At 36.7% G+C, this 24,744-nt stretch overlaps 1 non-coding gene across 1 annotated transcript; it reads left to right on the top strand.

Moving 5' to 3' along the window:
• Positions 1 to 24,428: 24,428 nt before the first annotated feature.
• LOC141716090 (small nucleolar RNA R71) lies at positions 24,429 to 24,535 on the top strand. The gene has a single exon (XR_012572819.1). It is a non-coding gene; the product is annotated as a small nucleolar RNA R71 (small nucleolar RNA).
• Positions 24,536 to 24,744: the final 209 nt, after the last annotated feature.

Genomic DNA, 24,744 nt, shown 5'->3' with positions numbered 1-24,744 from the left:
GAGTTTGAAGCCAAGATTTCAAGGTTTACAAAGCTAATCAATTCATCAAAGTTCTTGATGAATAGTGTTTTCAAGAAACTAACTTTGTGTTTTCTTATGTTTTCTTCTAGATCCAAGCTTAGTAGAGATAGTTAGTGGTTATTCAAGGCTCCCTAAGTGATTCTCCACTCTCCAAGGAAGGTATAACTTCTCAAACCCTTAGTCTTAAGTTTTGTTTGTTTGGATTTCCTAATGTTTAGATGATGGGTTAGTGTCATGGGTGTGTAATCATGTTTAGATATTTGTTTAGTAAGTGGTTTTGTTGATTTTGGAGTTAGGAGTGATACTTGTTGGAGTTGAAGTTCTGGGTCACATTTTGACTTGGTTTAGATGAATAAGTTGAGATCTTGAGTTATGGTTGAATGATCTTGTATTGTGGTTGAATGATGGTGGAATGGTGTTGATTGGTGGTGGTTTGATATTGAATTGATTTGGTAAAATTTGGGAATCGCTAAGTTATAGCCGTCGTAATGCCCAATTTTCCTTACACTGTTTTGTGCATGCCTTTTGTAACGTAACACTCACTGCCATGAACTGACCATTACCATTCTTAGAAAGTTTATGATTCAAGCTTCTTTTTGATATATCGTTCGCTTAGATCCGATTTACGGTTTAGGAGAAATGACCAGTTTAAGTAATGGCATTTTGCGAGTGAACCCCGAAATCTCGAGTAACTTTGAGACCATAATTGAGACCCGTAAATGATTAATCGAAACACGAAACAATTATGTAAGGTCGATTAGGCAGTTGGTAAAGTACTCGCGAAAGAGTCTCCTTAAAATTCGTAACAGTTAATTTATTAAAATTGGTGGAGCTGAGGGTACGCAAGCGATTAACGCAAATCGTTAAGCGTATAAGCGACATATAGGGTATGAGTGAGTTTTGACTAGTTTTTTAAGCGATCGTGGTTTAATTCCAGATTATGTTGTTTTTTATAGGTTACGGGACCCACTCTAAGCTTAAGTTTATCCCGGAACACTCAGGCAAGTAGTCTACCCGTTATACTGTTGTTGTGATGTAAATATATATATGCATTATCTTGTGATAAGTGCATGATTGTTATTAGCAAATCTTGCGATATATTGGAGCATGTTGATATGATATATATGCATGTCTGTTTCATAATCTTGATATTCTATTATCAATTCAAATGCTTATAAACTGCATAATACCTATGCTAGAGATAAGCAGTAGTTACGTTAACCCATAGTATAGGGGACCCGAAGGTGAACATTTTTCTAAACCGGGAGTCGATGTTCCCGAGTATAATATATATATATATAGTTTTCTATATCTATTAGTCGAATATGTTATATTCAACAGTTTTGAATAATAATCAAACTTATTTTTTATTATCCAAATAAAGATCGTACTTTCGTATAAGTATATCTTTTGTTATTTATTATTCGTTTCAAGTATGAGTTTTTTAAAATTCTACTTCAATTATTTTTATAAAGATTATCCTTATGGGAATATTATTTAAATAATAATATTCAGATATTTTCTAACACATCGGGACTAAATTATTTTATTAAATCATCATTACTCTAAACATTCTTTAAAATATTTTCGAGTCTTCAAAATGATTTTAAAAGTTAGAGCGGACCCCAAAACTCATTTTCAGATTTCAGATCTTCCTTTCGAAGGGGATTTAAATACTCGCTTAAAAATATGAGGGATCCAGCTCTGTGGTGTATTTTATATTTGCAACGAGGTTGCTATTTTGATAAATGAATTTGATTACTTGCCCAACATTCGGGAAGTAAGTCCATCTAAATGAGTCGGCATAAGCGACAGGCTGGGGTACGGTCTATCAAAGTGTAAGTGGCTGGGTGGCAGTCCATCAATGCGTTAGAGGCCGGGTGACGATCCAGCACAAGGTCCTAATGCGGCTAGGGTGATGACTAGTGGGGGATTCATCCATCTACTAGTAGAAAAGGTTACTTAATGGGTATCTTTGCATGATCAGCAAGATATCGGGTTTATGCCAAAGTTTTTCTTCTTTCCAAATTCATTGGGTATTATAACTCTGTTTATACTTTTCATAACAGAGGGTTTCAAGGAATGTATGAGATATATATATATATATATATATACTGGGAATTAATGAAGTTTATAGTAACTTCATTTCGTTAAATGATATTTCAAAGATTGAATTTATTCAAGTCTTATCTTGTAGTCCCATCTATGTGATGAACTTTTGAAACTGATTACAACTTGAACGGTGGTAGTTCAAGTAGTATTTGGAAAAGATATAAGTATACTGGAGTATCTTGTAACTTCATCTTTTCAACTTATATCTAGTTAATGATTATCTTATGCACGACAAAGATTTTCTGAAAAATGTTGAGACAAGGTTAGATATATGAGATCTACTTGCTACGATATTTTTATACAGTTATAAACTGGAACTCTATGTATATTATACATGTCAGAGGATTTCAAAGATTTTGAAGAGTATATATGCATATATATATACTGAATATCTTGCGACTTCGTCGCATTAAGACATCGAACTTGGTTCATTTCTTCTTGACCAAGACTTTCATGAGGACTATGAGAATGCTCATATATTGTAAATTATTATACATGTTATTTTGGTGGGCTTGTTGCTCACCCTTGCTTTCTTCTTTCATCACACAACAACAGATAGACAAGATGAATAGGATCAAGCTCCCAATTCGCGAGCGGATAGGAAACGTTTCGCAGTTTCCTGTAGGCGTTGATGTCGCTGTAGCTGAGGTAGGAACTATCAATAGGCTAGGTTTTCAACTATTGATGTACCAGACTTATGTATATTATAAATTGTAATAATGGCAAAGAATATGTAAATTTATTCAGAAACTCTTTTGAGGTGTAATGACTTATAACTGTGGAATAAAATGACTTGTGTTATTTTTGGTATTCATCTCTGAGACTATAACTTGTGGTGTGTGTGTGTGTATATTGTGGGGTCACAGTACGCAGTAGTTGGTTGTTTATTAAAATTAAGTGTTATTAAGGGAAATGGAACTCGTGAAAACCCGAATCCCCGACCCCGGATTTGGGGGTGTTACACCTGACCCTGGATTGGGGGTGTTACAAAAATGGTATCAGAGCTAAGCGTTATAAACCTCAGAGATGATGCGTCATTAAAATGATAAGTTCACTAAGATACTGAGAACTCTTGCCAAGTTCATAGTCGGACTACCTAACGTAGTACTGACAGTTAAAACCCTTATAAGAACCCTTATAAATATCATGATAGTAATATGGTTCATTATCGTATAGGGCAGCGGGACACCGAACCCTGAGGTTGAGGAGCAATAACATGATGATATTTTAGCGAATATTGGAGATCAGATTGGGGATCCGATGGAGTACCCTAATGAGGAACCAAATTATGTTCATATTGAGGATGTAGCGGTTGAGGATGTTGTCCCAAAAAGGATTGTTGCTAAGGAGGATCCCGTGGAGGATCCTGATGAGAATAAAGAGAGGACCGCTGAGGAATTGATGACCGTAGTCAGGGAGACTACCAGAGCTAGGATGGCCGCGAGGGCGACACTAGAGGATGAAGAGTTACCAAGGGAACAGAGGATAATGAGGGCAGAGGGAGTGGGGCATTCCAAAGCACAAAATATACCAGTATCAGACCCTCTCCCAGTGGTTCTTGTAGACATCCATGAGGTTCCCCCAGTTCTTGTTCCCTCCCCTGTACAGAGCCCAACACCTACTGAGGAGATGCCTCCTTTATCTCCTGCACCATTATCACCTGATATTGTGCTTGGTTATCCAGTTGGATCTCCTGGGTCTGCACTACCTGCACCCCATGAACTGTTAGATGCAACCGTTCAGGCTTTTCTTATCGCCGATTATCATATGACTTTGGGTGGCCTGTCTGAGGCCAGTAATGTTAGGAGTGATCTGTTGGATCGACATACTGCACCAAGAAGTGAGGGTGGGGTACTTCCGGAAGGATTAGCTTATAGCATGGACAGGATTGAGGCTACCACCCAAATTACAGCTAGAGGCCATCTTGAGGGTCACATTGATCCAGCTCTACTTACGACTATCATGGACCTCATCACCTCTTTGATGGAGCAGGTTAGGGATGTCGTTCGTGCCCGCTTTCCTTGATCCAGAGTAGTGTGCAAAGTCAAAGGGATCAGACAAGGATTTTCATGCATCACCACTTTTGGAGGATTAGCCTAAATATGAATGATTATTCTAGATTGACTAGTTGATTATTTACAGTAGTGCTTTTGGAATAGATCAGATCAGATGATGTAATTCTCTTTCAAGTGTTTAGCTATTGTACTCTTGAACCAATGGTTATATATATATATGTTCCTTTTAGTTCAGATCAGTTCTTTTGTGATAAGATTGCAATTCTATTTGCATTGTTAATTGCACTGTTGACACTTGAGAGTGTCGTGAAGTATATAGGAATCGGGAGAATTCATATTTTCCGACCATGTAAAAACTGTACGAGAAAAAGACTTAAGAAAATTAAGTAAAACCAATATAAAGAGTTCCTCAAAAAATTTCCAAGCATTATGACCCCAAAAGGAATAAGATTAGGGCAAACCATGAGTTTGATAATCAGGGAGGTCACAATCAAGATATAAGGAACCCAAAACCTTATGAAGTGGAAAATGAGGATTTAAAATATATAGGATGACCTCGATTATGGGGAGAATGATGGAACATTTCATACTAAAAAAATAGATGTCGAGTAAGGAAAGGAAACCCAGGACGATACTCCTATAGGGCAATTCATGGAGCTGCCTAAACAAAACTTATACTTTTATTCCAAACCACCATCCTGAGGAAACAATGCGGTGGGAAATTATTTCAGGACCTTTAAGTCGCGAAGCTCTCAGAGTTCCAAGGAACAAGCTGACTTAGTCGAGGCAAGAGCCTGGCTAAAGGAAATAGAGGAATTATTTTATATTCTAAATGATTGATGAAGCGGAAAAGATTATTTTTGCCACTTACCTTCCTATGAGAGAAGCAACCCACTGGTGGAAGGCTAAGGAAGATAGAGATATAGTGTAGAAGTTTTAGAGCCAGATCAGAGGCGGACAAGTATTATAAATCATGAATCTAGGTTGTGAAAGTCGTCAAGATTCATCTGAAGGACACGAATCCAGAATGACGGGATGTTTGATATAAATGCTTATGTTGTGTTGGTTCATGAAATGGTTGTAATAGAAACAAAAATAAAAAGACTTAAAAGGAAAGGAGTACAAAGGTATATAAAGGAAATAGAGTTGAGACGCGATAAGGAAGTTAGGTATGTAAAAACCTAAGAAACCCTAGCAATAAATATAGATAAGTGTGTCATCATTAGCGCAATGGTGACTGATCATGAGATAAGGTCAAGGTTTGGAGGCGTAAACGATATGTATAATTAATCCCCTTTAAGTTGAGAGTATTCGATGAAACTTTGAGATAGACCGATGGATTAATAAGGAAACACGAATGGACTGAGGAGACAGGATAACAAGAAATTAGGAAAATAAGATGAAGGAAGGGACCTTCAAGAATGTGAAGTGTATGTAAGACCGGTGGCTTGATACCCAGAAAGGGAGACGCCAGGTATAAAAGATATCCCAACATTGAGATGACGGTTGAGATAAATAATGGAGATAAATGAATAGCAAGAACTAAAAGGTTCACATTGAACACGACCAATATCTTCTAGAACATCCATGTTATCATTACCAAATCATGATAGAAAAGCGGATAACCATTGTTATCTTTTGGAAGCCATATGGATTGACCTCAACTTGAATAAAGATGCTATTGTGAAATTTGGTATAGACTATCGAGGTGGGAATGATTGAATAAGATAATATATCAAGGATATATGACTTGATTTATCCATGGAAGGATGCAAGTACCTTTTTAAAGGTGGAATTAAGGATAGAACCTCGATTACTTGAGATGAACCTAGGGGAATGCATAAGGTTGGAATTTTACCATTAATAAAGACAATATGAGTGTCGAAGTATGAATTGGGAAGAATCAAAGTAACAACAATCTTTAAATATTAGTGGAGAAAGTTTTTCAAAACTATATAGACAATGGTTCTAATATTAGTAAATGGTATCTTGATATGCCCTGTACCTAGGGAGTACAGGAGGAATGATATAAGGATAACCTTGGAGAAGTTACAAAAAGAGTGGTGATATTTAAGTTTTTACAAATAGAAATTTTGGTAAAGGAAATATGACGTAATAATAATAATGCCAAGTGGGGCACGTGTTAAACCATGAGAAAGTATGGATCGAACCAGTAAAGGTCGAAATTGTTTAAGGCAGTTAGTGAAGGGTTTTTAGCACATAAACGCAACGAAAACGTATATTTAATTCTTAAAAATCGAAATCCTCCGCAGGATCCATGCGAAAAATAATATTTAATTCGTAGTTCAATATGTTTACCTTAAGAAGCTTTACGTTAATGGAAAGATGGAGGTCTTGAATGATCACTACGTAGCCCGTCGCTGGAACGATCTACGCCTTGAAGGTATCCACACGAATGATTTCCCGGAGGATGTGTACTAGCACGTTCTTGAGGCCGCCTTCTTGCTCTCTCTATCTCTATTCAAGTTCTAGGGTTTATGTTTTATCAAATAAAACGTGTAACCCTAATTCTATTAGAAAAAGATATTATATAGGCAAGAGTTATTGGGCCTCCAACCCTAAACTTAATTTTAGAGTTATTATTATTATTAAATTCGAAATTCTAATTATTGTATTATTAAGTCTCACTTAATCATCCAATAACTTAATTTCGGATTTAATATTAAATTCAAATTTCCTATTTATTTAATTAATTAAGTCACACTTAATTAATAACAAATAATTCGAATTACTTACATTTAATTTAAATCTGAATTTAAATTAAATAATCCTCCAATCATTCTTTGTGCGACCCTTTAGGTTATTATTACGTTGGCAACAATTTTAAATCTAATTTAAAATCATAAACAATGAGCGGCATCTAGTAATACATCATTGTTACCCAAGTAATAATAATTAAATCGGTGATCGATTAAACCTTTTGTGTATAATGTACAATGTACTATAATCCTTTTAACCATATATTATAGATTAAACTCGAGGCATGTTATGTGTCATCCTCTTCATAATTTAATCCCGGTTTCCTTGATCGATGAGTAGACTATAACATCAAATCAACATTTGAGCATGGCCATGCATTTCATAGTCTAACTCAAATAAGAGGCCAATAATATCACTCCTAAAATAGGAGGGTTAAATCCTTTATAGATCATTCATATTTCTCATATGATTCATAATATACCCCGGTCAAAGGAAACTTTTAATGCAACCAAAGTATATTAATTCTCATATAGATATGTAATGATTTAAAGTCTAATGACCAATACATCATTATCACTGTGAGAATTACTTATGACACAACAGACATGTAGAATCTCACATTGGGTCTTCCAACACCATGTATATAATACATGTGCCTGTGTTTTGACTTTAGTATCACTATACCTATGATCAATGATATGTGATCATCAGTCAACATTCACACTAGTCTTAATGCATTATTTTGTCCCTTAATAATAATACTCGACTAGGGATCTTTAGGAATATCAATATTATTCTCATAATCTCATTTCTAAGTCACGTACTTAGAGATATAAAATTACATATCATATTCCAAGGACATTTATTAATCTAACATCTTATCGCATAAAATAAAGATATAATAAATTACTAAAGAATAATCCATATAATCAGAATTAATAATCCTAATGATTCATAATATAAACATAATAGTGTTGTCTCTAGGGCACAAATACTAACAATCTCCCACTTGCACTAGAGCCAATCACCCATGTATCTCATACCCAAGGAACTAGTATGACCTTCGTGCTTTTGCTGCGACAAAGCCTTAGTCAGTGGGTCTGCAACATTATCATCAGTATGCACTTTACATATATGTATATCTCCTCTTTCATTAATCTCTCGAAGGAGGTGATATCTCCTAAGTATATGCTTTGCCCGGGAATGGGACCTTGGTTCTTTAGCCTGCACGATGGCTCCATTATAATCACAGTAAAGATCAACTGGATTTGTGATCGATGGAACCACACCAAGTCCCGTTATGAATTTCCTTATCCAAACAGCCTCTTTGGCTGCTTCACTGGCAGCAATATACTCAGTTACCATTGTAGAATCAACTACTGTCTCTAGCTTTGAACTCTTCCAGCTTACAGCACCTCCATTAAGGCAAAACATAAAATGTGACTGAGATACTGAATCGTCTCTGTCTGTCTAAAAGCTGGCATCAGTGTAACCCTTTACAACTGTTAGGGCGGAAATACGCGCTAAAATACACGCAAGTATACGCATTCGCAAGTAATATAGAATACTTTCTAGTTCGTTCCCACAGAGACTCAGACTAATTATTGTTTAATTAAACTCACGCACCAACGTATGATTACTTCTCAATGTTAAAACACTAACACTTAGAATTGTTGACTAAATATTAACTACAATTAATTACTTAGTTTATCACTTAAATAACACTTCAATTAACAATATTAAAACACTCATAAGATCACAACTTCATTATTACTTCCTTCAATAGTTATTGTTATTACCTTAGCATGTGACAGTGATGATATTAATCGAATAACACGAAACTGATAAAAGCCAACTTTCATTGTACTCATACCATTCTACCAAGCATCCATAATTAAGATAGAAGTTGAATAGGCATCAATTATGTTGAGTTCCTATATGTCTACAGAAATTGACAACACAACAATTTTAAGCACAAGTTATTCCTTTTGATTACACAGGGCGAATAAAGCTGTTAGAGTTACCCACTAATCATGCACATCATACATGAACCTATGCTAGCATGGCAAGTTCTAAATCTCAAGATCCACCGTCGCTTCACAAGAGATTAACACCCTATCTTATATGTTCGCGACGCACATAAGACGAATACGCACAACCAATACTAGATATCATACAATCATCACACACTAAAGTATTAAACAATTAACTAAAGAATTCCACTAAAGACGGAGATTATTCAAACATTCATCATACGAATGTCCAAAGACGGAGAAGTCATCCATGAACACCTCGACATTATTTCCAATCATGTCGGAGAATATAGCCATCATACATCTCTGAAAAGTGGCCGGGGCGCCACATAACCCAAACGAAACTCTGCGAAAAGCAAACGTGCCAAATGGACAAGTGAAGGTAGTCTTTTCCTGATCCTCTGGTGCAATACAAATCTGATTATACCCTGAATAGCCATCCAGAAGACAATAATACTCATGACCAGCCAACCTGTCAAGCATCTGATCAATGAATGGAAAAGGGAAGTGATCCTTCCTCGTGACTTTGTTCAACTTTCGATAATCCATGCATACTCTCCATCCTGTTACTGTTCGAGTGGGGATGAGCTCGTTCTTCTCATTTGCTACCACAGTAATACCTCCTTTCTTAGGCACACATTGTACGGGGCTCACCCAAGAACTGTCAGAAATAGAATAAATGATGCCTGCATCTAGCCATTTCAGAATTTCTTTCTTCACCACCTCCTTCATGATAGGATTAAGTCTGCGCTGCTGCTCAACAGTCGGCTGACTGCCTTCCTCTAGCAGAATCTTATGCATACAATATGAAGGACTGATCCCTTTGATGTCTGCTATGGTCCATCCAATAGCTGATTTGAATTCTCTCAAAATCCTTAAGAGCTTGTCTTCCTCACTACCTGAAAGGTCAGATGCAATAATAACAGGTAAAGTAGATGCATCACCCAAAAAAGCATACCTCAAGTGTTCAGGTAATGGCTTGAGCTCCAAGGTAGGTGCTTCCTCTATTGATGGTTTGAGCTTTCCTTCAGCATTCTTGAGGTCAGAAGTACCAAGAGATTTAAACGGCATGTCCAGCTTTCGCTTCCAGGGGGAAGCATTCAGATATTATAATTGCTCGTTGCCATCTTCATCATCACTGTCAAAATCCCCCACTAAGGCCTTTTCCAATGCATCAGACATTAGCATGCGATCGAGTTCTGAAGTAACCGCAGAATCAATCACATCCACTTTTAAGCACTCCTCCTCTTCTGTAGGGAATTTCATTACCTTGAACACGTTGAAGGTCACATCCTGATCTTGTACCCGCATAGTAAGTTCACCTTTCTGCACATCTATCAAGGTAAGGCCAGTAGCCAAGAAAGGTCTTCCCAAGATTATGGGAATCTTCTTATCTTCCTCAAAATCCAAAATAACAAAATCTGCATGAAAGAAGAGCTTATTCACCTTGACTAGCACATCCTCCACTATGCCCCTTGGGTAAGTAATAGAACGATCAGCCAATTGTAGAGACATGTATGTGGGTTTTGGATCAGGAAAATCCAACTTTTTAAAGATCGACAACGGCATCAGATTGATGCTTGCTCCCAAATCACAAAGGCACTTGTCAAAATTCAACTTGCCAATGGTGCAAGGAATGGTGAAGCTACCTGGATCTTTAAGCTTTGGGGGTAACTTTTGCTGCAGAACAGCGCTGCATTCTTCCATGAGAGCAACGGTCTCAAGGTCATCTGTAATATCCGGGATATATCGTGTAATTATTTTTGCTATTATATAATTATTATGTGTGTTCAGTATCTATTCTGTGAGCTAATTGTTAAGTGTTATCTGTACTTGAATATTCAAAAATAATATCAATTGAGTATTTTAATTTTTATATGTCCAAAATAAAATATAGATAATTGTCATATCTTCTTAATTATTTTTATGTTGGTTTATGGATTTATAAGAATCATATGAAATTTCTAAAATCTTTTTCCGGGTAATTAAAATCTATTTTATAAAAACGGGAACCAACCGACGTCAACCGTTGTTACTTTGGAACCCGAAACTCTTTCCAGAACTCCTTCCTAACCTAATTGTAATATTCCGAGCATATTCCATGTTTCGACTTTTTCGATCCGGCTTACGGTTTGTCCTGCGCGGGTCCCGGCGCAACATTTTCGATACAATATTCGTTTCGGTAAATCAATAAAACCCATATTCTCGATAAACGGGAGCTTTTTATTAAACTATCCCAATTATCACTTCGTAATACGTGTAACCAGGCGCTGAGACCAAGACCGCAGTACAAATTGTACTGATTTGGATAATTATCCCAAAAACCGATACCGTTTGGATCAGTTTTTACAAATAAAAGTACCATTTTATATCCGGAATGATCCAACGGGATACAAATTTTCCATAATTATAAATATTCTTTTACCGTATTTTATTTCGTATCAAAATCATTTGCAGATAGTTAATTATATAATTTTCAGAGAAAAGCCCTAATTTCTTAAAACTGTTCTAAGAATCAAACAGCAAAACGAAGGCGTTACCGATCTCCGTTTTCAAAGCTTGAGTAACCAAAATGAAGGATTTGAAGTGTTCTATCAGATTCTGAGCTTTGTTTCACTGCAGAAATCAAGGTTATTTTTCTAAAAATTTATTTATTTTCGAATTTATTTTATTAAAAATATGAATTTTTGTTCGGATGATTGTTTGTATGATTTGATGATTGCATGTTGTAGAGCTTGTTTTCCTGATGATTTTTATATGTTATACGTCTGATTTGGAGTTCAATAACATGTTCAAATTTGAGTTTGATTTTCGAATTTCAAAATTAGGGTTTATAACCCGTATGAATGTTCTTAATTAAAATTTGGGGGTTTTTTATTCTGTGATAGATTGATGTTGTGTTATAGTGGGTTGTGTTCTCTGTGAAATTTTCAATCTAGTCGTATAAGTTTCATGAACCAACGAGGTCTGTAGAGAAGGGAGTTGTGTTTTGAAGTTTTCTGATGTTCGCCGGAAACTGGAAAACTTCACGGCCAAATTCCGGCCAACTCAGGGATTGTTAGGATGAATTGATTGCATGGTTGTGTTCCTGATGTTGTGTAGATGTGATCTGGAGGTGTTGGTGGGGTGAGGACGCCGGGAACGTGTTCTCCGGCGAACCCGACTGTTTTCCCGCGAAGAGCTGGAAAATTACAGTTTAGTACCCCAACTTTTGAAAACGATGCAGTTAGGTCCCTGAAGTTTCCAGACTTTGCAAATTTAGGATTCCTGTTTATAAAATGTTTAAAAATCATATTTCCTATTTATTTTTATTATAAAAATTCATTTTTAATTTCTGAAAATTCTAAAAATTATTATTTTAATTCTGAAAATTATTTTTAATTCACAAATAAATCTAAATTAATTAGTTAATTAATTTCAGTTAATTTATAATTGATTAATTGTTCAATTAATTCGAAAATTAATTGATTAATTGATTTAATTAATTATTAATTGATTTTAATTAGTTATTTAATTAGATTTAATTATTTAAAAATTCTGAAAAATAGTTTCGAGCTTTAAAATATTATTCTAAATTATTTCCAAGGCTCGATAATTATTCTAAAATTATTTTGGAGCCAGAATGGGCCAACCGAACCCTGTTTATTAACCCGAAATTGATCCAACGACCCGTTTTAATTCCGAAAAATATTTTAAAAATCATTTTAAATACCAGAAAGCCTATTTATGACCCGAGACTTCTTTATAAATAATATATCATTGATTACGTGATGTATTATGTGCTACATGTGACTTGTTAATTGACTATCGGTCTATATATTCGGTGTTTACTTGATTATTGCATAACTTTCAATTCGTTAATCGGATTTGGGTAAAACGAAGGGTAGATAGAAGTATGTGTTGAATAGAATTCCATGAGTAAATTATTGATAGATGCTTATGATATGTGAGCAGAAGAGGCAAGACGTAGGAAAGGGAAACAGGTAGTTGAGGAGTAAAACGGTTGTGATTGGAAGCGAGTGCAGTGTAGTAAGCTAATACGAGGCAAGTGTTCTGAACTTTCTCGAGATATTGTAGTACTTGATAATCCTGTGATATTGCAAGTGCTATGAAGCACAGAAACCTAAATCCTGATTCCAGTTATTGTCCTTGAGCCATGAATCATATTCTTTCTAATCCATTGATTATTGTATACCCAAACAAGAACCACAAATCTACGATACTACTCTACAAATACATACAAACTAAATACCAAACACTGAAATGAACTATTATATACTCAACCCATGGTATCTTATACTTTGAAAGACCGAATCCTTGAAACCTTGAAACGTTGATTCCTTTGTTATCCAATTCTTTCATTACCCAACATCCAAGCTTTTAAATTGCCTTATTGATCCTTACAAGGATTGAAACCCTTTCGTTGTTAAACATTTATTGTTGTTAATGATTTCGGTTATTGTTTACTATTGCATATTCTGTTATTATGTTAGAATTGGATTGTTTTTATAAAATTGTGGACCAGATTCGTGGTCAGACCATATAATGGTCAAGTTAGGCCAATGTGTGCCTTGGATCCAGTAGTTAGAGCAATGTTGTGTGCCTTGCTCGGGGTTAGTGCGTGACTGATCAGCAGCCTAACCTTGGTTTTTAAATTAAAAGTATAATATCCAATTCTAAATCATAATCCATTGTTCACTTGATATCATAAACATATTCACCTGATGATCATTATTCTCAGTTTTGTCATTGTGTTTTGCTGAGCTAGTTAGCTCATTTGTGCGATGTTGTTTATATTCTTTTTAGTTAAAAAGGAACCAGTTGGTAAAGAGGATCCCCAGTCCAGCGCGAGAGCTAGGGGTTCAGGTTGAGAAAGCTGAGCTAGTAGGCTTCTTTTGGAATAATTTAAGTTTGTAAAAGTTTATAATAATGTTTAATACTCAGTTTAAATTTGAAATAGTTGGGATTTGAACGGTTTGTAATATATTAGTGTGTTTGGCTTGTGTGCATACTTTAACCTGTTACGGTCCGTGGTGATTGGTAAGTAGGGTCATTGCATATATTATTATTATCTTTATTATTGTTATAAGCAGGTTATAATTAAGCTGTGTGTGTGGACCCCAAACTTCTGACCCGGGTTTGGAGGGTGCCACAGGTTTGGTATCAGAGCCACAAGTTATAAGTCACTGACACAAGCCTAGGTTGAAGGGAATGGGTAGAGGGATAGGATTAGAAGTAAGGTATAGGATGATAGAACATCGAGAGGTTGAGTGTTATGGTATAACCGGTATTAGTATAGTTTGCGTCGTGGTACGAGATTCTTATATTACAATATGATTTCAGATAGCAGAGATGGCCGACTCTTTTATTCCCGTATCAGCTGATCACTCAGAGCCTTCAGTTGGAGCACCAACATCGGATCCACGTCCTGTGATTCCACCAGCATTGGCTATTTAACCTCCACCGGTGTTGCAGCCCGTACCATTACAGGCTATTCCACCTCCAGGCATGAGGCCACCTGTCAGAGGACCCCCACCAGCTGATTCAGATTCCACTGGGCATTCAGTAGCGAGTGCCCCATTCCAGTCTACATTGCCCCCAGTTCCTTATTACCGGTATGAGGCTCTTCTATTGGAGCGTGATTCCTTGTTGGCTCAGATTAGAGAGTTACAGCATATCATTAGGACTACAGATGTTGATCATGGTGTGAGGGAGCTTCGAGAGGAGATTCATGTGACACGGAGGGTTCTTGAGGCTAGGCTACATGGAGCTACACTACCTGGCAGAGGCCCTGATGCACTGCTGGGCTGGGCTACTGAGGTGATGGAGGACTTCAAGAGGCTGGCAGGACCAGAGTTTCCTTGGAGCTGAGTTAGAAATTTTGAGATGGAGATGCTGAGCAGTGTTGTTATGGTTATGTAGTATGGACAGTAGTGTGTAGTGTGTATCAGAAGACTTTTGAGTTGTATTTATAGACTAGCGATGCTGACTAGTGAGTAGGTTGTTGTACCCTTTTTGCTTTTACTTTCGAAGCGTCTTTACGCTTGTACTACCTAAAACTTTTGATCTATATATCAGTACCTTTTCCTTTCCAACACTGTCATTTATTTTATTACACCTGTTTTACTTTACCTTATTTATTGCACCAGTATATCCTGTGATACCATGTACCCTGTTTTCCATAACTGTTTATTTTCTGTAAAGAAGCATGCAATTTACTTAGTTACAACTGTTTTCAAAAAGAGATATTTCTATTTCACAAAACTTTTCTTTTATACAAAGATTTGATTCAAAAGCTAAATAAATTGATTGATTCTTTACAAAAAATGCCTCCAAGAAGAAATACCCGCACCAACACCCAGAATGAAGAAACCAACAACAACAACAATAACAACCAAAATGATATAAACCAAAATGTGAACCCAGGACCCATGGACCCAGCAATAGCCCAGATTCTACAAATCTTGGCCCAACAAACAGTTCACCTGGCACAACAACAGCAGAGACAGACCAATCCCCAGGTAACTTTCAAAACTTTTCAGGCAGTAAACCCACCAGAATTCAAGGGTTCCTTAGAGCCAATTGAAGCAAATGTGTGGTTAAAGGAAATAGAGAAGGCTTTTGCCTTGGTAAAAGTGAAAGAGGAGCAGAAGGTTGAATTTGCAAGTTACTATCTGAAGAATGAGGCCACCTATTGGTGGGAAATGGTGAAAACATTGGAAAGCACAGATGTTATTACTTGGGAAAGGTTTAAGGAATTGTTTTTAGAAAAGTATTTTCCTCAGTTTGTTCAGGATCAAATGGAGCTGAAGTTTTTAGAATTAAAGCAAGGGAACATGTCGGTAACAGATTGTGAGGGGAAGTTTGAGGAATTGTCAAGGTATGTGCCGTCGTATGTTGATACTGATAGAAAGAAAGCTAAGAGATTCCAGCAAGGCTTGAAGCCATGGATCAGAGGGAAGGTAGCTATTTTTGAATTGGATACCTATGCCGGGGTTGTACAGAAAGCTATGATCGCAGAGACAGAGAGTGAGATGTTCCAGAAAAAAAAGGAAAGCAAGAAAAGGAAAGTTGAGGGAAGTGAGGGTCAGTCACAAACCGGGAAGTTTCCAAATTTTAAGAAGGGCAAGTTTCAGCCAGGGAGAAATTTTAATTTCAGGAGACGAAATGTAGGAGACGGAGGTCAGGGCAATCGTTCAGCTAATGTGAATCAACCGAATCAGTTGAGATTAACTTTTCCAGATTGTCAAGTATGTGGAAAGAAGCATGGAGGAGTTTGTAACAAGTTGAATGTGGTATGTCTTAAATGCAACCAGAAAGGGCACTACTCGAGGGAGTGCCGAAATCAGCCAGCAAGAGAGCCAGCGAATAAGGATCAGCCTATTCGGAATCCAGCAGTGAAGGTTCCAGCCATTGGATTTATATGCTTTAAATGTGGAAAACCAGGACATATGGCCAGGGATTGCATGACGCCAGCCCCAATCAGTAATGCATTAAGGATTATGGGATCTACCCCAACAGTTAATGAGACTCCGAGGGCTAGAGTTTTTGACATGTCGGTAAAGGATGCGATCCAGGATACGGATGTCGTGGCAGGTACGCTTAATGTGAACTCTTTATGTGCCAAAGTGTTAATAGATTCGGGAACAACTCGATCGTTTGTTTCACAAGATTTTGTTAGTAAGTTAAATTGTCTAGTTGGGTATTTAAATGAAATAATGACTGTGGAATTAGCAAATCAAGAACGTGTAACTGTTAACCAAGTTTGTGGGAATTGTGAGATTGAGATTTCTGGTAGTAAGTTTTGTGTAGATTTGATACCGTTTAAGTTAGGAGAATTTGACGTTATATTAGGAATGGATTGGTTATCTAAGCATGATGCTCAGATAGATTGTCGAAATAAGAAAGTAATGGTGAAAACGCCAGACGAAAGAATAGTAACGTTCAAGAGACAGAAGCAGGTAAAGAAGTTCTTAACGATGATTCAAGCCAAGAAGTTACTACGACAAGGATGTGATCATTTCATAGCATATGTGATCGACAGAAGTCAGGAGCCAGCAAAACTTGAAGATATTCCAGTTGTAAATGAATTTCCAGATGTATTTCCCGACGAGTTACCAGGACTTCCTCCAGATAGAGAAATTGAATTTGCAATTGACTTAGCACCTGGAACCGAACCAGTATCCAAGGCCCCGTATAGAATGGCGCCCGTTGAGATGAAAGAGTTAGCAAAGCAATTGCAAGAGCTGTTAGAGAAAGGAGTAATTAGACCCAGCGTATCCCCGTGGGGTGCACCGGTATTATTTGTCAAGAAGAAGGATGGAAGCATGAGACTGTGCATCGACTATAGGGAGCTCAACAAGTTGACGATCAAGAATAAGTATCCGTTACCCAGAATTGATGATTTGTTTGACCAATTGAAGGGAGCCAAGTATTTCTCTAAAATCGATTTAAGATCGGGATATCATCAACTAAAAATCAAACCAGAAGATATACCAAAGGCAACTTTCAGAACAAGGTATGGGCATTACGAGTTTTTAGTGATGTCTTTTGGATTAACCAACGCCCCAGCAGCGTTTATGGACCTGATGAACATAATTTTCAAGGAATATTTGGACAAGTTCATTATAGTATTTATAGACGATATTTTGATCTATTCAAAGACGGAGGAGGATCATGCGGAACATTTAAGGACAACTTTGGAGATTTTAAGGAAAAAGAAGTTATATGCTAAATTATCGAAGTGTGAGTTTTGGCTACAGGAAGTTCAGTTCTTAGGACACATAGTCAGTAACGAAGGGATCAAAGTGGACCCGGCAAAGATCGAGGCAATTACGAATTGGGAAAGACCGAGAACACCCACTGAGGTAAGAAGTTTCTTGGGATTGGCAGGATATTATCGACGATTCGTTCAGAATTTCTCAAGAATTGCAACACCATTGACAAAGCTTACACGAAAGAATGAAAAGTTTATATGGAATGACAAGTGCGAAGAAAGTTTTCAGGAATTGAAGCGGAGATTAATCACAACACCTGTTTTGTCACTTCCAGACGATCAAGGGAATTTCGTAATTTATAGCGATGCTTTCTACAAAGGATTAGGATGTGTTCTTATGCAGCACGACAAGGTGATTGCATATGCGTCAAGGCAATTGAAACCACACGAACAGAAGTACCCTACTCATGATTTAGAGTTAGCAGCTATAGTTTTCGCTTTGAAGATTTGGAGACATTATTTGTATGGAGAAAAGTGTAAAATTTTCACGGATCACAAAAGTTTGAAATATATATTTACCTAGAAGGAACTTAATATGAGACAAAGGAGATGGTTAGAATTGATCAAAGATTATGATTGCTCGATTAATTATCATCCCGGTAAGGCGAACGTTGTAGCAGATGCGTTAAGTCGGAAGGAAAAGTTAAATGTATTATCCGTACCTGAAGAGATATATAAAGAATTTCAAAAATTGGAATTGGAGATTAGAATTTGCAAGCCTGAGGAAGCAAAATGTACAGTATGATTTTCCAACCAGAGTTATTGGAGAAAATAAAGAAATGCCAGAAAGAGGTAATGGATCAAGATATAAATAGTTTGGTAGGTGAGGAATTATGCACGCAACAAGATGATCAAGGTATTCTTAGGTTTTCTTCAAGAATTTGGATTCCACCAGTAACGGAGCTGAAAAATGAAATTTTACAAGAAGCACATAGTTCAAGATATTCCATCCATCCATGGAGTACCAAAATGTACAGAGATTTAAAGAAGAATTATTGGTGGCCAAATATGAAGAAGGAAATTGCGGAATGGGTTAGCAAATGCTATACCTGTCAGAAAGTTAAAGCGGAGCATCAGAGACCAAGCGGATTGCTACAGCCATTGGAGATTCCAGAGTGGAAGTGGGAACATATTACCATGGATTTCATAGTTGGATTACCAAAGACAAGGGCTAATCATGATGCCATTTGGGTTATAGTAGATAGACTTACCAAGTCAGCTCATTTTCTGCCTATAAATGAAAGATTTTCGCTCGATAAGTTAGTTCATATGTACTTGAAAGAGATCGTAGTTCGTCATGGAGTTCCAGTGTCTATTGTATCTGATCGAGATCCAAGATTTAATTCAAGATTTTGGAAGAGTTTTCAAGAATGTTTGGGAACAAGATTGAATATGAGTACGGCCTATCACCCCCAAACGGATGGCGAAAGTGAAAGAACGATCCAGACAATCGAGGACATGCTACGTGTTTGTGCTATTGATTTCAAAGGAAGTTGGGACGAGCATTTACCCCTAGTAGAGTTTGCTTATAACAACAGTTATCACGCCAGTATTGGGATGCCACCTTATGAAGCCTTTTATGGACGCAAATATAGATCTCCAGTATATTGGGACGAAGTAGGAGAACGCAAAATACTCGGACCTGAATTGGTGCAACAGACAAAGGAAGTTGTTGAAATTATCCAGAAAAGATTAATAGCCGCACAAGATCGTCAAAGGAAATATGCAGACCAGTCAAGAAAAGACATGGAATTTGAAGAAGGAAGCTTGGTATTATTGAAAGTATCACCGTGGAAAGGACTAACGAGGTTTGGGAAGAAAGGGAAGCTAAACCCAAGATATATCGGACCTTTTGAAATCCTAAAGCGTATTGGTAAAGTAGCTTACGAGTTGGCGTTACCTCCGCACATGGAACACATTCACAATTTTTTTCACATATCAATGCTTAAGAAATATAATCCAGACTCCAGGCATATAATAGAATATGAGCCAATAGAACTTCAAGCAGATTTATCATATGTAGAGAGTCCGATAGAGATTCTAGAGGAAAGAAAGAAAGTATTGAGAAATAAAGTGATAAAGTTAGTAAGAGTATTGTGGAGAAACCCAAAGGTTGAAGAGTCAACCTGGGAGTTAGAAAGTGATATGAGAGAAAAATACCCTCATTTGTTTTCTTAGAGATTCTGAGGACAGAATCCTTTTAAGGGGGGAAGGATGTAATATCCGGGATATATCGTGTAATTATTTTTGCTATTATATAATTATTATGTGTGTTCAGTATCTATTCTGTGAGCTAATTGTTAAGTGTTATCTGTACTTGAATATTCAAAAATAATATTAATTGAGTATTTTAATTTTTATATGTCCAAAATAAAATATAGATAATTGTTATATCTTCTTAACTATTTTTATGTTGGTTTATGGATTTATAAGAATCATATGAAATTTCTAAAATCTTTTTCCGGGTAATTAAAATCTATTTTATAAAAACGGGAACCAACAGACGTCAACCGTTGTTACATTTTTGGAACTCGAAACTCTTTCGAGAACTCCTTCCTAACCTAATTGTAATATTCCGAGCATATTCCATGTTTCGACTTTTTCGATCCGGCTTACGGTTTGTCCTGCGCGGGTCCCGGCGCAACATTTTCGATACAATATTCGTTTCGGTAAATCAATAAAACCCGTATTTTCGATAAACGGGAGCTTTTTATTAAACTATCCCAATTATCACTTCGTAATACGTGTAACCATGCACTGAGACCAAGACCGCAGTACAAATTGTACTGATTTGGATAATTATCCCGAAAACCGATACCGTTTGGATCAGTTTTTACAAATAAACGTACCGTTTTATATCCGGAATAATCCAACGGGATACAAATTTTCCATAATTATAAATAGCCTTTTACCGTATTTTATTTCGTATCAAAATCATTTGCAGATAGTTAATTATATAATTTTCAGAGAAAAGCCCTAATTTCTTAAAACTGTTCTAAGAATCAAACAGCAAAACGAAGGCGTTACCGATCTCTGTTTTCAAAGCTTGTGTAACCAAAACAAAGGATTTGAAGTGTTCTATCAGATTCTGAGCTTTGTTTCACTACAGAAATCAAGGTTATTTTTCTAAAAATTTATTTATTTTCGAATTTATTTTATTAAAAATATGAATTTTTGTTCGGATGATTGTTTGTATGATTTGATGATTGCATGTTGTAGAGCTTGTTTTCCTGATGATTTTCATATGTTATACGTCTGATTTGGAGTTCAATAACATCTTCAAATTTGAGTTTGATTTTCGAATTTCAAAATTAGGGTTTATAACCCGTATGAATGTTCTTAATTGAAATTTGGGGGTTTCTTATTCTTTGATAGATTTATGTTGTGTTATAGTGGGTTGTGTTCTCTGTGAAATTTGCAATCTAGTCGTATAAGTTTCATGAACCAACGAGGTCTGTAGAGAAGGGAGTTGTGTTTTGAAGTTTTCCGATGTTCGCCGGAAACTGGAAAACTTCACGGCCAAATTCCGGCCAACTCAGGGATTGTTAGGATGAATTGATTGCATGGTTGTGTTCCTGATGTTGTGTAGATGTGATCTGGAGGTGTTGGTGGGGTGAGGACGCCGGGAACGTGTTCTCCGGCGAACCCGACTGTTTTCCGGCGAAGAGCTGGAAAATTACAGTTTAGTACCCCAACTTTTGAAAACGATGCAGTTAGGTCCCTGAAGTTTCCAGACTTTGCAAATTTAGGATTCCTGTTTATAAAATGTTTAAAAATCATATTTCCTATTTATTTTTATTATAAAAATTCATTTTTAATTTCTGAAAATTCTAAAAATTATTATTTTAATTCTGAAAATTATTTTTAATTCACAAATAAATCTAAATTAATTAGTTAATTAATTTTAGTTAATTTATAATTGATTAATTGGTCAATTAATTCGAAAATTAATTGATTAATTGATTTAATTAATTATTAATTGATTTTAATTAGTTATTTAATTAGATTTAATTATTTAAAAATAATTTAAAAATTCTGAAAAATAGTTTCGAGCTTTAAAATATTATTCTAAATTATTTCCAAGGCTCGATAATTATTCTAAAATTATTTCGGAGCCAGAATGGGCCAACCGAACCCTGTTTATTAACCCGAAATTGATCCAACGACCCGTTTTAATTCTGAAAAATGTTTTAAAAATCATTTTAAATACCAGAAAGCCTATTTATGACCCGAGACTTCTTTATAAATAATATATCATTGATTACGTGATGTATTATGTGCTACATGTGACTTGTTAATTGACTATCGGTCTATATATTCGGTGTTTACTTGATTATTGCATAACTTTCAATCCGTTAATCGGATTTGGGTAAAACGAAGGGTAGATAGAAGTATGTGTTGAATAGAATTCCATGAGTAAATTATTGATAGATGCTTATGATATGTGAGCAGAAGAGGCAAGATGTAGGAAAGGGAAACAGGTAGTTGAGGAGTAAAACGGTTGTGATTGGAAGCGAGTGCAGTGTAGTAAGCTTATACCAGGCAAGTGTTCTGAACTTTCTCGAGATATTGTAGTACTTGATAATCCTGTGATATTGCAAGTGCTATGAAGCACAGAAACCTAAATCCTGATTTCAGTTATTGTCCTTGAGCCATGAATCATATTCTTTCTAATCCATTGATTATTGTATACCCAAACAAGAACCACAAATCTACGATACTACTCTACAAATACATACAAACTAAATACCAAACACTGAAATGAACTATTATATACTCAACCCATGGTATCTTATACTTTGAAAGACCGAATCCTTGAAACCTTGAAACGTTGATTCCTTTATTATCCAATTCTTTCATTACCCAACATCCAAGCTTTTAAATTGCCTTATTGATCCTTACAAGAATTGAAACCCTTTCGTTGTTAAACATTTATTGTTGTTAATGATTTCGGTTATTGTTTACTATTGCATATTCTGTTATTATGTTAGAATTGGATTGTTTTTATAAAATTGTGGACCAGATTCATGGTCAGACCATATAATGGTCAAGTTAGGCCAATGTGTGCCTTGGATCCAGTAGTTAGAGCAATGATGTGTGCCTTGCTCGGGGTTAGTCCGTGACTGATCAGCAGCCTAACCTTGGTTTTTAAATTAAAAGTATAATATCCAATTCTAAATCATAATCCATTGTTTACTTGATATCATAAACATATTCACCTGATGATCATTATTCTCAGTTTTGTCATTGTGACTTGCTGAGCTAGTTAGCTCATTTGTGCGATGTTGTTTATATTCTTTCCAGTTAAAAAGGAACCAGTTGGTAAAGAGGATCCCCAGTCCAGCGCGAGAGCTAGGGGTTCAGGTTGAGAAAGCTGAGCTAGTAGGCTTCTTTTGGAATAATTTAAGTTTGTAAAAGTTTGTAATAATGTTTAATACTCAGTTTGAATTTGAAATAGTTGGGATTTGAACGGTTTGTAATATATTAGTGTGTTTGGCTTGTGTGCATACTTTAACCTGTTGCGGTCCGTGGTGATTGGTAAGTAGGGTCATTGCATATATTATTATTATCTTTATTATTGTTATAAGCAGGTTATAATTAAGGTGTGTGTGTGGACCCCAAACTTCTGACCCGGGTTTGGAGGGCGCCACATCATCCAGTTTCACCTTCCTTGAAAGAATACTCTTCATAAACTTCGCATAACTAGGCATTTGCTCCAGAGCCTCAGCGAAAGGTATATTGATGTGAAGTTTCTTGAACACCTCCAGAAACTTACCGAACTGTTTATCCAGCTTTTGTTGTTGCAATCTCTTAGGGAAAGGTGGTGGAGGATAGAGCTGTTTCTCCCATATATTACCCTCCGGCAGAGTGTGTTCAACAGTAGTCTTCCTTGGTTCCGCCGCTTTCTCCTTTTGCTTAGCTTCTTCATCTCTAACTTCAGCTTCTCCTTCTTTTGCCTTTTCAGCATCAGCAACTTTCCCAGACCTTAAGGTAATAGCCTTGACTTGCTCTTTAGCTTCCTTTCTGCCTGGTACTTCCGTGTCACTGGGAAGTGTGCCAGGTTGATGATTTAGCACTGCATTGGCTATTTGACCGATTTGATTTTCCAAGGTCTTGATAGCAACCGCCTGACTCTTGCATAACAACTTAAGTTCATCAAAATCAGCACTAGTAGGTGCAGCTGCACTTCCCTGTTGAGGATATGATTGCCTTTGAGCATACTGTTGTGGTTGTTGGAATCCAGGTGGATTAAAATATTTACTCATACCTTGCTGATATGGTGGCTGAATAGCATTCTAATTATTACCCCACCTGAAATTTGGATGATTTCTGTTGTTAGGATGATAAGTAGCTGGCACAGGCTGCTGTTGTCGCTGATAATTATTCACATACTGAACAGATTCATTGACAAGAGAACACTGATCTGTAGCATGAGAACCTGCACAAAGCTCAAAAACCATAGCTATTTGATTAACTCCATATGTAGCTAGAGAATCAACCTTCATCGACAGCGCCTGGAGCTGCGCTGTAATAGCGGTGGCTGCATCGACTTCCAGAATACCTGCTACCTTCCCAGGCATCATCCTCTGAGTTGGGTTTTGATGCTCATTTGCAGCCATAGTCTCGATAAGATTATAAGCCTCAGTATAGCTTTTGGCCCATAAGGCGCCTCCAGCTACTGCATCGAGCATGGGCCGAGATTGGGCCCCCAAACCATTATAGAAACCAGTGATCACCATCCAATCGGGCATTCCATGATATGGACACTTTCTTAACATTTCCTTGTAGCGTTCCCAAGCTTCGCACATAGCTTCTGTAGGTTGCTGCGCAAACTGAGTAAGAGCACTCCTCATAGCAGCAGTCTTTGCCATCGGATAAAACTTCACCATAAACTTTTGCGCAAGATCTTGCCAAGTAGTGATGGACCCAGCTGGTTCAGAATGTAACCAGTCCTTAGCTTTGTCCCTCAGTGAGAATGGGAAAAGCCTCAGCTTGATAGCCTCATCAGTCACGCCATTATACTTGAAAGTGCTGCAGATCTTGACAAAATTCCTTATGTGCATGT

Source organism: Apium graveolens, chromosome 3, assembly GCF_009905375.1.
Source record: "Apium graveolens cultivar Ventura chromosome 3, ASM990537v1, whole genome shotgun sequence".
In the NCBI taxonomy this organism is placed as follows: Eukaryota; Viridiplantae; Streptophyta; class Magnoliopsida; order Apiales; family Apiaceae; genus Apium; species Apium graveolens.
The sequence above is the reverse complement of the archived record's forward strand: the minus strand, read 5'-3'. Positions and strand labels throughout refer to the sequence as shown.